At 37.0% G+C, this 12,412-nt stretch overlaps 1 long non-coding RNA gene across 1 annotated transcript; it reads right to left on the bottom strand.

The window, feature by feature from the left end:
- Nucleotides 1-7,193: 7,193 nt before the first annotated feature.
- On the bottom strand, nucleotides 7,194-10,974 carry LOC131699413 (uncharacterized). Its single transcript, XR_009308119.1, has 3 exons — nucleotides 10,842-10,974; nucleotides 9,155-9,181; nucleotides 7,194-8,274 (listed from the first exon to the last, which is right to left on the bottom strand). It is a non-coding gene; the product is annotated as an uncharacterized LOC131699413 (long non-coding RNA).
- Nucleotides 10,975-12,412: the final 1,438 nt, after the last annotated feature.

Genomic DNA, 12,412 nt, shown 5'->3' with positions numbered 1-12,412 from the left:
AGTAGGGGGGTGATTGTGGGGCGCACTGCCGGATTGTCCTGCTGAAAAGAACCTAGAAAGTTAAGAGTGTATTACGAAGTATTGTAAGGTAAAGTGAACGTTTTTTTCATTTGAACAAGAGATCTGTTTTTGTTTATACCGAGTGCGTTTTTCCTCTTGGTGAGGTAGTCTTTTGTTTTGGTAAAGTTTAATTTATTTTATGAAATGTTTGTAGACAAAACGTTGCTTCTCGATAATTAGTTTAAACACGGTCCCGCAGTTTCCGTGACGGTTGGGCACTGTCACAGCTGCCGTCTATTTGAGTGTGTGTTTGATTCGGGACCCGGAGGTAAACTGTGCATTCATGCGCTGCAGGTGCAGCGAGCTGTAACAGAAGGAACTGAAGCAACAGACTTTATTTCCAGGACATTGTTTATTGTGGGACAGACACGAATAACATTACATACGGGTTGTGTGGATACTGTTCTTTAACTCTGGGACACTCCTTTGTTTCCGTGGACAACTGGAACGTTGGCTGCAGGGGTCCCTTCCCCACAGCCCGGATACAACTTTATTATCACCGTTGTGTACTTCTCTTGGCGTTCGGGGTCACGTGAGTTGTGTTCCTGGAGCCCTTCTTCAGAGGGGGCCCGTTCCACACTTGCTTATGCTTACCTGTGTTACAGAAATACTCCAGCAGAGGGTGTTTGTCCTGTGCATACCTGTGTTGCAGAGATACTCCAGCAGGGGGGGAGCCACCTCTGTGATTACTTGGAATACCAGGCTACTCCAGCAGAGGGGGCCTGCACTAAATATTGTAAATAAAAGATACTTGCCTGAAAGTTCCACGAGTCTGTGCCAGTCGGTGGGAGCAGCTCCACCAGTTTGTTACTATATATATATATATATATATATATATATATATATATATATATATATATATATATATATATATATATATATAAGAATTAAGCTGATTTCTAAAGTCTTGGGACCTTTATTAATATATACATTTTCTTACAGATGCAATACAGATCTGGGGTCCCATTTTGATAAATGTGAAAAATTGGCAGGCCAATGCTTGCAGCTCTGTGACATCTTCTGAATGTTGTGATTTTAAAGCTGGGAAGAATTGGTTAGCATTGCTCAAGCAAGATGATTTTATATATATGAGGAGACCCACTTATGCAATTAACATTGTTTAGCATAAATTATTGTATCAGATTATGAGTACATATGGGAGCTTCTGTCTGTCGTATATCCGTCCGTCTGTCTGTCACACATATCTTTTTCCTATAATTGTCATGGTATAAACATGATTTAGGAATATTAAAAACTTTGCTAATTAAAAAAAAAATGGGCCCATGAGGGTAAGAGGGTAAAGTTCACCAAACCGTATATAATGTTGTTTTATTTTGAGTGATGATGTTGTTTATTTTTTTTAAGTGCTTTTAGGAAAAAACAAAAATGCATCATTTTAAAAGTATGTCTAACACCCATCGGCAAGACATACATTTCCAAAAAATGAAAGTAAATGTGCCTTGTTTATAAACACGTCCAGTCAAGCTGCTTAGACATGTTGTGCTGAAATACATTCTCTGCTGAGCACAGCTTCCTCTCCACTCCCTCAGCGATCGCCAGCTGCTCCTTGGCTCACAGGAAAGCCCCCAGGACAACTCAGTGGAGTGCACTAGGACCAGAGATTTAGAGCTGGCAAAGGTGTTTTTCTGAATATTAACGATACATCACAGTTTAACACTAGAACCGCCAAAGTAGTCATTTTGATGGTTTTCACTTTTAAAATTTCAATTACTCTGCGTGTGTTAAAGATCTGCTGTTGTCTGTTCTTGACTTTTCCTAAATACATGTATTAAATATACTGACAGCATTTGAAAGTCAAAATCGCAACAATAAAAAAGTTATAACTATACTTCTACACAGAACTGCCAAAAGCCTTCATTTTGACGGCTTATTACAATACATGCTTTTATTGTTAATACAACCTTCAATACGCTATTTTTATATGTATATACAAACCAGTTTGTTCTCTACCTCCACTGAGTTTATAGCAGTATGTATTTGAATAGAATATTGCACTTGAAGTCTAGCTATGTGTTATCCAAATATCTATTGTAAGCATATCAATTCCTTGTAGAACTGCCGTCTGGCTGTCTACGTGAGCATATATAGTCTGCGGTCTTATAATATTACTATTACAATAATTTTTCGAGAAATCTTTATATTTTTGCGCTTTGATTTGAGAGCAACTACAGGTATATTTGCCTTGGCATCAGAAACATGGACAAGCAGCTGTTTCTGACAAAAGCACAGTGTCGCTGGTCACAATACATGTCAAACAAACAGGATCAAGTTTTGGCTGGCAGCGGACCCTACCCCTACCTGTGCAAAGATGAAACTCGCCCAGCTGGTCAGAGACTGGGTGACAATGTGGTACTTAGGCTGATGTAACGGTACTTAGGAAAAGGGATGAATGTTACCAATGACCATTTTTTTATTTCACTGTAATTAGCAAAACAGTTGAAGAAAAAAAAAACAGTCTGGTTGAAACAGTAAACAAAGAGAGAAGAGTGTTTCCACCATCTGCACAAAACTTAGTACTCAGTGAAAGCAAATCACCGGTTACTGTATTTTACAATCTATAACAAAAACATTGTCAATGCAAAAAAACAAGTTAGAAAAACGCAATAGCCATTTAAAGGGGTGATATCAAACACAAAAGTCCAAGTTAGGAGAAGCAATTAGGCCAATCTTGTTAAGCATCAAGCAAATAGGCACAATTGGAAAGGTGCTGGGGCCCAAGATTCACACAATTCTTGCTTCTAACTTTTTTTTGATCGCTTCGCTCCACTTGAAATGCTCTTTGTATGACTTGAAGTGACTGAGACACACACTCACACACTGAGACACACACACACACACTGAGACACACACACTGACACACAAACACTCTGAGACACACACAGACACATTGAGTCACACACACATAAACTGACATACACACACACTGAGACACACATACACTGAAACACACACACACAATGACACATACACACACACTGAGAAACACACACACACACACTGAAACTGAGACACACACACACTGAGACACAAACACTCTGAGACAAACACAGACACACTGAAACACACACACACTGAGACATACACACACACACACCGAGACACACATACACTGAGAAACACACACACTACAACACACACAGTCTCAGTGTGTGTGAGTGTGTCTCAGTCACTTCAAGTCATACAAAGAGCATTTCAAGTGGTTTGAACTTGCAACATGACGTTCTTGAAGAGCACACGACCTTAGCCCGCTGCGCCACTGCGCATTTCAAGTGGAGCGATAAAGTGGAGCGAAGCGATCAAAAAAAGGTGCCAAGTTAGAAGCAAGAATTGTGTGAATCTTGGGACCCAGCACCTTTCCAATTGTGCCTATTTGCTTGATGCTTGACAAGATTGGCCTAATTGCTTCTCCTAACTTGGACTTTTGTGTTTGATATCACCCCTTTAAACGGCTGTTGCATTTTTCTAACTTGTTTTTTTACATTGACAATGTTTTTGTTATAGATATCACTTCTTTTTTTACTTCATCAAATAATGAATAAAGCGAGGGAAAGATATTTGAGAATGTGTATGGTAAATAGACAGACAGACATTACAAGAGAGTAATAAGTAGAGTAATAAAAGAGAAATGAGAAAAAATGAAAGTAAAATAATGGTAGAAGGGACTTTTGGACAGTATTGAAAGTGTAAACATTGTAATCTTATAGTTGCATGAGTGGTGAAAACAATATGTCTATTTTGGTAGGTATTGATATATTGATATTTACGTAGGTACAAAATTACAATGTTATAAATGGTTCAAAAGGTACATATGCATGTCCGTGGTAAAGGGTAGTATACTAACACATTTTAATGCTGGATAAAAACCTTATTCTCCTTGATATAGTGGTGTTATGAACTTAGGCTAAGGCATTTGTAAAGCATTAGATCTCTTCATAAAAGGACATATACATTTTGTTTGCATTTCTTGACCATGGTTTGACTTCAATAAGTGCATCATTTGCATGCACCATTTTCCAGTAGCACCCACAGCAAGAACAGACACAGTGTCCTGAAGTAACACCCTGTCCTTGGTGTATGATAATGGAATCTAATTGGTAATTCCTGTTGTCCACAGTAATCGTGCTCTTCTGCACAGCAGTACACTTAGCATTGTGTTACTTTGTAATGGTCCCGTCTGGTTTGGTTTCCCAAAGCAAAAGTTGGACAGCAATCAGTCTCCCTACTGATTGAATAAGTTCACGTTTCATGATTGGAGAAGTTTTGCATTGCCTACATTTGCTACCAGGAATCATTGCCCATTTGTCATTTCTATAAATGAGTTCTTCCAAACACATGGAATCTGTACCAGCAGGTACATGTAGAGGATAAATATGCAACACCTCTCGGTTTGATGAGCGGTAGTTACATGTAGTACATAGAATGTCATGACTTAATGTGACTGAAACCATGCGAGATACTTCAAGACAAATTTCAGACAATTTGGTGAGAAACTCTGCAACATGTTGCTGCTCACCTCTATTGAAAGGTTCTCCTAAGAAGTGACAAATACCCACAGTAGTTAGAGACGCAGTGGATGGCAAGTGATCCTATTTGTGAACAAAGCTCCTGATAGCCTCTTGTTGACTGTGTTTTAATGAATCCTTCAGAGGTTGCAAGTGAAGAAGGCACTGCAATGTTGCATTTGCATAGCATGAGGTGAAATTGGGGTTGCTCAAGCCTCTGAATGGATGTGTAAGTGCAATGTTCTCTTAGAAGACTGAGGCTTTGGCTGTTCCTGAACATTAATGATGGCTCGGTGAATGAAATGTGCATGATATTTTACCTTGTGTCCCTTGTGTGTGTTAGTCTCCTTCAAGCTTTTCAACTTCAGACAATAAATCCCTCTGAGCTGATGGTACTCTTCAACTGCAGTTTGACATGCGTAGATCCAGGTGGGGTCAAAGTTGATAAGGTGGATACCGCTTAAGGAAGTAACTGTGGAAAGTGCAACGAAACTTTGTCCATAGGAGAAAATGGAGTTACCACGATCCATCATAACTGTTTTTAGAGTCATCCCCTGACATTTGTGAATGGTGATTGCATGAGCACCAATGACTGGGAACTGCTCTCGAACAATGTAGACTCTATCCATGATTTCAAACTTTGAGCATAAATGTTGAAAGTATGGGTGACTCCATTGTTAAATTTGATGGTTATGGTTTTGAGCATACTTGTGTTTTCCAGATAGTAGGAAATTGATGAGACCAGTGGCAATGTCAATGTTTGCTTAATACAAAATGCAAATGTGATACATTTACTACCAAACTAAATACAAATGCAAATATGTGACAAATGCTAAATGGACTTCAAATACTTTCCCATACAACAAATGTTAATTTATTAACATGAATTTGGCAGAGGCCTTTATCCAAGGTGACATACAAGGAAAGCAGTTTATATAATAACAACATAAACACAGTAATCACGTAGTTCATAATAATGAACAGGTATGTACCAATATAGGAAGCAAGTTACATAAAACAGTGTTTCCCAATCTTGGTCCTGAAGACCCAGTGTTTGCTGATTTGTGTTCCAACTGAGCTTTAAATTACGAATTGAACCCTCAATTGAATGAATAAAATGTCTAATCAGAGCATTTGAATTATTTGTAGAAATGGCTGGCTGCATAGGCCTCAATTAACACTAATCTAGGTAAGGTAGTCCAAGATTAGTGCTGATCAGGGTTTGTGAAAGCAGCCAAAAGAGTTGGATATTTCAAGTTATTTCTACCATTGCATTAAGTCACTAATTGTTAGTTCAATTGGGGGATCAATGTAATAATTGAGAACTCAGTTGGAACACAAACAGCAGACTCAGTGGGCCCGCAGGACCAGGTTTGTGAAAAACTGACATAAATTATGAGATATATGTATATATTTATATGTGTGTGCATTGCACAATTATTATTTTTACTTGTTTTGTTTGTTAATGTTTTATAAACATGAAGTTTTCAAAAGTGTCCTTTAGTTTGCATCTTTCAGGTTAATCAACTTTACCAGCAATACTGAAAAGTCTCTCTACTTTATTATGAGCATTATTATTGAAAAGTGTTTAAAATTGAGATATTTTTAAGCTTTCTCATGATTTGAAATTCAAATGCAAATTCTTATATTTCAGAATATATAAATACCAAGTCAAATGCAAATAGTTCAGCAGATTGCATTTAAATTATTATTATTTATTTATTAGCAGACACCCTTATCCAGGGCAACTTACAATTGTCACAATTATATCACATTATGTTTACATACAATTACCAATTCACCCAGTTGTTTATACTGAATCTAGGTAAAATACCTTGCCAAGGGTACAACAGCAGTGTCCCTCACCCGGGATTGAACCCACAACCCTCCGGTCAAGAGTCCAGGTATAATGAGGTATAAACACTGCTGTTTAGGAATAGAGCACCTTTTTTTTACTATGCACACTTTCCATTTACATACAAACATTTCAAACGTCTGTGGTTTTACAGACGAGGCTGAAGTTGGCTTCTGTTTCGCCAGCTTCTCATTCGCTCAGCTTCTTATTCGCAGGCTTTTAGTGCATAAATGTATTTGTCTACGTTGAAGAAGTAGACTTGAATTTAACGGGTTAAATCACTTTGGTCCACCGATTTCTCTGCCAGTACCTGACAAGGGGCAAACCCTCTGCAAGCCCCACTTGTATTTAGCCTGGCCCAACATGGTTTACTGGGGAAGAACAGCGGGTAAATATGCCACATATGCCAATTGCTCAGCTGCTGCTTCGCTTTATATATCTATGTTGAATAGGTAGCCTTGCATTTAATGGGTTAAATCATGTTGGATCACTGGTTTCTCTGCAGGTACCCAGCGAGGGGCACCCCCTCTGCAAGCTACACCTGTATTTAGCCCGGCCCAACATGGTTTACTGGGGCAGAACAGCGGGCACACTTGCTACATATGCCAATCGCTCAACTTCTTATTCGCTCTTTATGTATCTATGTTGAATAAGTAGCCTTGCATCTAACGGGTTAAATCACGTTGGGCCACTGATTGGCCAACTTCAGCCTCGTGTTTTACAGTGTAAATGTATGAAAAGAAGACAGACGTAGCCATAATATAGTCAAATTTAATGTCACTTCTGTTAATGTCACATTCTGCTTATTCTCATCAAATTGAAATGTCCCGGCCCGAATATAATGCATGCTGTGACTTTGATGTTTTGTTTTTAAAATGTATTAATGATCAATGCATTGCTGAGTTTGTTGTGCTCACGTATCAGGTGGTGTCTAGAATGATCCAAATCAGCAGGAAATAAGTAAATCGAGCCAGGAAATAAGTAAATCAGATATTAATGAACAATAAATAATTTAAAATTAATGCTGTAAGTATAATTGATATCAATTAGTAGATCGGATTTATTCGGTAGTATGCTGCTAGATAAGATGATGTGAATATCGCTTTAGATCCAATAGCCTAACAAAAATGCATAATTTAAAATGACTTTTGTACGTATAATTTACATTGATGTAGATCGGATATATTCGACAGTATTACGTTAGATAAGGGAATGTGAATATCGCTGTAATATACAGCTCTGGAAAAAATTAAGAGACCACTGCAAAATTATCAGTTTTTCTGGTTTTACTATTTATAGGTATGTGTTTTGGGTAAAATGAACATTTTTGTTTTATTCTATAAACTACTGACAACATTTCTCCTAAATTCCAAATAAAAATATTGTCATTTAGAGCATTTATTTGCAGAAAATGACAACTGGTCAAAATAACAAAAAAGATGCAGTGTTGTCAGACCTCGAATAATGCAAAGAAAATAAGTTCATATTCATTTTTAAACAACAAAATACTAATGTTTTAACTTAGGAAGAGTTCAGAAATCAATATTTGGTGGAATAACCCTGATTTTCAAGCACAGCTTTCATGCGTCTTGGCATGCTCTCCACCAGTCTTTCACATTGATGTTGGGTGACTTTATGCCACTCCTGGCGCAAAAATTCAAGCAGCTCGGCTTTGTTTGATGGCTTGTGACCATCCATCTTCCTCTTGATCACATTCCAGAGGTTTTCAATGGGGTTCAGGTCTCGAGATTGGGCTGGCCATGACAGGGTCTTGATCTGGTGGTCCTCCATCCACACCTTGATTGACCTGGCTATGTGGCATGGAGCATTGTCCTGCTGGAAAAACCAAGATTTTGTGTTGTGAGAGAGATCATACAGTATATGCAGGCTACTCTATATCAGCATCATTTTAAAATGGTAAATCCCTGTAGTCCGACAACCAATAAGACATATAATGAGAAAGAGATACAGTATATTGAATTAAAGTGAATTATCACAATTTAAAATTATGTAGATATACACATATATATACAGTATCTCTCTTCCTCATTATATATGTCTGTTGTCTTGAATTATAATTTTTCAATACCAGCCAAGAGACTTAAATAGTGAGGAAGAGAGATCATACAGTGTACCAGCATGATTTTAATCTGTGGTTCAATACCAACCAATATACATTTATAATAAAGAGAGATAATACAGTATAAAATCACTTTCAGGCTGGTCACTCTAAAATTGCCCTCTGTGTGAGTGTGTGTGGTGCCCTGCAATGGACTGGTGTCCCGATCAGGGTGTAGTCCTGCCATGCATTGCCCTGTGTCTGCTGGGTTAGGTTAAGGAATAAGCGGTTATTATAATGGATGGATGGAAAGAATAAGAGACTTTAAAAAAAAACAACAACTTTAATTTAAACAATTCAAAAATGAGATGGGGAATCATTTACATATGGTCTTTGATTCCATGCTGGAGGTTTCTTAGGAATATACCATTACCTGTGTCGCTTAAATGGACACCATCCCTCCTAAAAAGCCCAACCTGATCATATTTAATTTCGGGGTGCCTAATATAATAAATCAATGTGCCCACCTTGTAGGTATTGTAATAATATGAACACTACACAAGTGTAAACTATGCAAAAGACAGAGATTACAAAACAAAACACATGGATGGCTTTTTTCAGTATAATAATACTGGTGATATTAAATGGGTATTTTACCTTTTGTTGTTGAAGTTGTTGAATAAACTATAGGACAAAATGCAAGAACACCATTAGATGTAGAAAACAAAAATGCCACAGCTAATACATTTGTACCTACACCTTTAAATTTGTGTAATTTAACTACGACCTTTCAACTCTGGTAGTTTTATTTTTACATGCAGGCAATTGCATACGCCTGTAATGTAGGAAATAGCGTTAAAAGTTAATCATGGTGATGTTAAAATATGTATTACCTTAACTTGTTAACTCAAGAAGAACATAAAGTACTCTCAGTAGAACCTGCATTTATTTCAAGCTAAGAAATAAACACATAAACACATCTCGTTATAATCATACGTGAAGCACTACTGCGAAAAAAAAAAAAAAACCTACGACACTATACTAATGCGAAATCTTTCTTTTTAATAAGGTTGCTATCCATACATTAATAAATGCAATTTACTTTTTCAATGAGTAGAATTAACTCTTATATTTCTGTCGGCATAGGGCTACTACATAATCAACCTAAAATGTTTTTCAAAGAAATCCTTCGAGATAGATTATGCCGTAACGCTGGCGGAGTAGCAAGTTATTACAAATTGCGCGTTTTTTAAGGCGGCTATACACGAATATGAATGTGTTTTAAAATGAACTGTACAGTGTAATGTAAAGCAGATGTCGCGTCAAATGTAAATGCATTTGTATTTAAATGTAATCTTCTGAACTATTTGCATTTGACTATTCTAAATACATATTTCCATTTGTATTTAATGCTTCAAATTATTTCAAATGCATTTAAATACTTTTCAATAATATTAATGTTAATAGTTTTTCAGTATTGCTGGTAAAGTTTATTAACTTTTCCATGCAAATTGAAGTACTTCTGAGAACTTAATGTTTATTAAATGCAACAATCACCCTAATGTAGATATACACATATATACAGTGTCTCTCTTCCTCATTATATATGTATTTTTTATATATCTCTATCGCATTATAAATTCCTGTAGTGCAATAACCATGTAAGACATAACAAGCAATCATATCTACCATGGCATACGTTTTTCATTTCTGTATTTGTCCTATCAAGAGGATTTGACAGGGTCCTTTTTTTTTACATAGTACAAATCTTATCCCTTAGTAATACTATATATTACTGCAAGGAATGCAATTGTCACGTTTACGAAGAATATGGCATTTATGTTAATGTATTGTGTGCAAACAACACGAGAGTTTTTTTTTTTTAATTCCCAACCTGAGTACACGACACAATTCCTTTCTAAAAAAAAACTTTCGTCTGGCTATTTGTGGTTAATTTTCTTCACCCTATCCCAATTTAAAAAACACAACCCTAAATCTAGAACCCTTTTTAAATAAACATAAGACATGCAGATAAATTAAGGTCCTGTATATGCTATTCTTTTTTTTTTTTAACTGGCGGTTTTGCCACCTCTAAACTGTAGTAAAGTTACAGCTATACTCATACTAAAATGTAAAAATACGACCTTGTCATACTAATATGATGGATGCAGCATGTCATCAGATTATATTACTGAAACATTTTAATTTTGATTAAAGATTGACAACATTTTGACGTGTAAAATAATTTAATATATAAATAAATCTCCGCGATCACACATAAACTACATCTGATTGACAACGATGTTATAGAAACATAAAAAGACATGGATTTAAAACATTTTACCGTATAAAGAGCCGTCGATCACACATTTTAAAGTTCATACGAAAAGACAGTGGCACGTACATGCACCAACATACAGTGTAGTAAATAAAACGGACAGATAAAAATAAAAAGCCATGCAATAAACCTCCCCTTTAATCAAACTGTAGCCCCGCCTTACTTTTGTCTTATTTTGCCTTACTGCGCTTGCGTGATCAACTTTTTTCCTGGTCAACTTATTTCCTACGACACCGTCACACTGACGTGTCATTCTGGGATTGTGGTCGTGTAAATACCATCACACTGACGTGTCATTCTGGGTAAGCACCAGAATAAACGCTCTTCATTTCTTTGCCTTACTGGGCCACCATACATTGCAGTACAGGTTGTAAACACATATCATTGGATAGTGGAGGGATTGAATTTCACTGCCTGCTTATTTTGTTTTTCATGTGACATCACTGAGATGGGCATTTAATGTTTAAAGGGTAGAGACAGTTTACAGCAGCATGCAGAAACACAGCATCACGGGAACTTGTTTAGAGCAGAGAAAGAAATGGGGAAACTCTGTAAATCCGATGTAATTACATTTATTCTGTCTTATATATATATATATATATATATATATACAGTGGCTCTCAAAAGTATTCACCCCCCCTTGGACTTTTCCACATTTTATTGTTTTACAACATGGAATCAAAATGGATTTAATTAGGAGTTTTGCCACTGATCAACACAATAAAAGTCCATAATGTCAAAGTGAAAAATAAAATCTACAAATTGTTTTAAATTAATTACAAATATAAAACAGAAAATAATTGATTGCATAAGTATTCACCACCTTTGCTATGACACACCTAAATAAGCTCTGGTGCAACCAATTGTCTTTAGAAGTCACATAATTAGTTGAATGGAGTCCACCTGTGTGCAATTAAGGTGTTTCACATGATTTCAGGTTAAATACACCTGTCTCTGGGAGGTCCCACTTTTGATTAGTACATAAAAACTACATCATGAAGACGAAGGAACATTCAAAGCAAATCCAGAATAAGGTTCTTCAAAAAGTACCAATCAGGGGTAGGATATGAGAACATTTCCGAGGCATTGAATATCCCCCGGAGCACAGTAGTCCATTATTAAGAAATGGAGAGAATATGGCACAACTGTGAATCTGTCTAGAACAGGCTGTCCTCAAAAACTGAGTATCCAGGCAAGAAGGACACTAGTCAGGGAGGCCACCAAGAGGCCTATGGCAACTCTAAAGGAGTTACAGTCTTCCACGGCTGAGCTGGAAGACACTGTGCATACGGCAACAATAGCCCGGGTGCTTCACAAAACTGGCCTTTATGGGAGAGTGGCAAAAAGAAAGCCATTGTTGAAAAAAACTCACATCAGATCTTGGCTTGGCATCAGATCAGAAGGCATGTGGGAGACTCTGAGACCAAGTGGAAGACAATTCTATGGTCTGATGAGACCAAAATAGAGCTTTTTGGCCTCAACGCTAAGTGCTATGTTTGGCGCAAGCCTAACACTGCACATCATCCTGAGAACACCATCCCTACCGTGAAGCATGGTGGTGGCAGCATCATGCTATG

This window comes from Acipenser ruthenus, chromosome 22, assembly GCF_902713425.1.
Source record: "Acipenser ruthenus chromosome 22, fAciRut3.2 maternal haplotype, whole genome shotgun sequence".
In the NCBI taxonomy this organism is placed as follows: domain Eukaryota; kingdom Metazoa; phylum Chordata; class Actinopteri; order Acipenseriformes; family Acipenseridae; genus Acipenser; species Acipenser ruthenus.
Note: the sequence above shows the minus strand (reverse complement) of the source record. Positions and strands in the feature narration are given on the sequence as shown.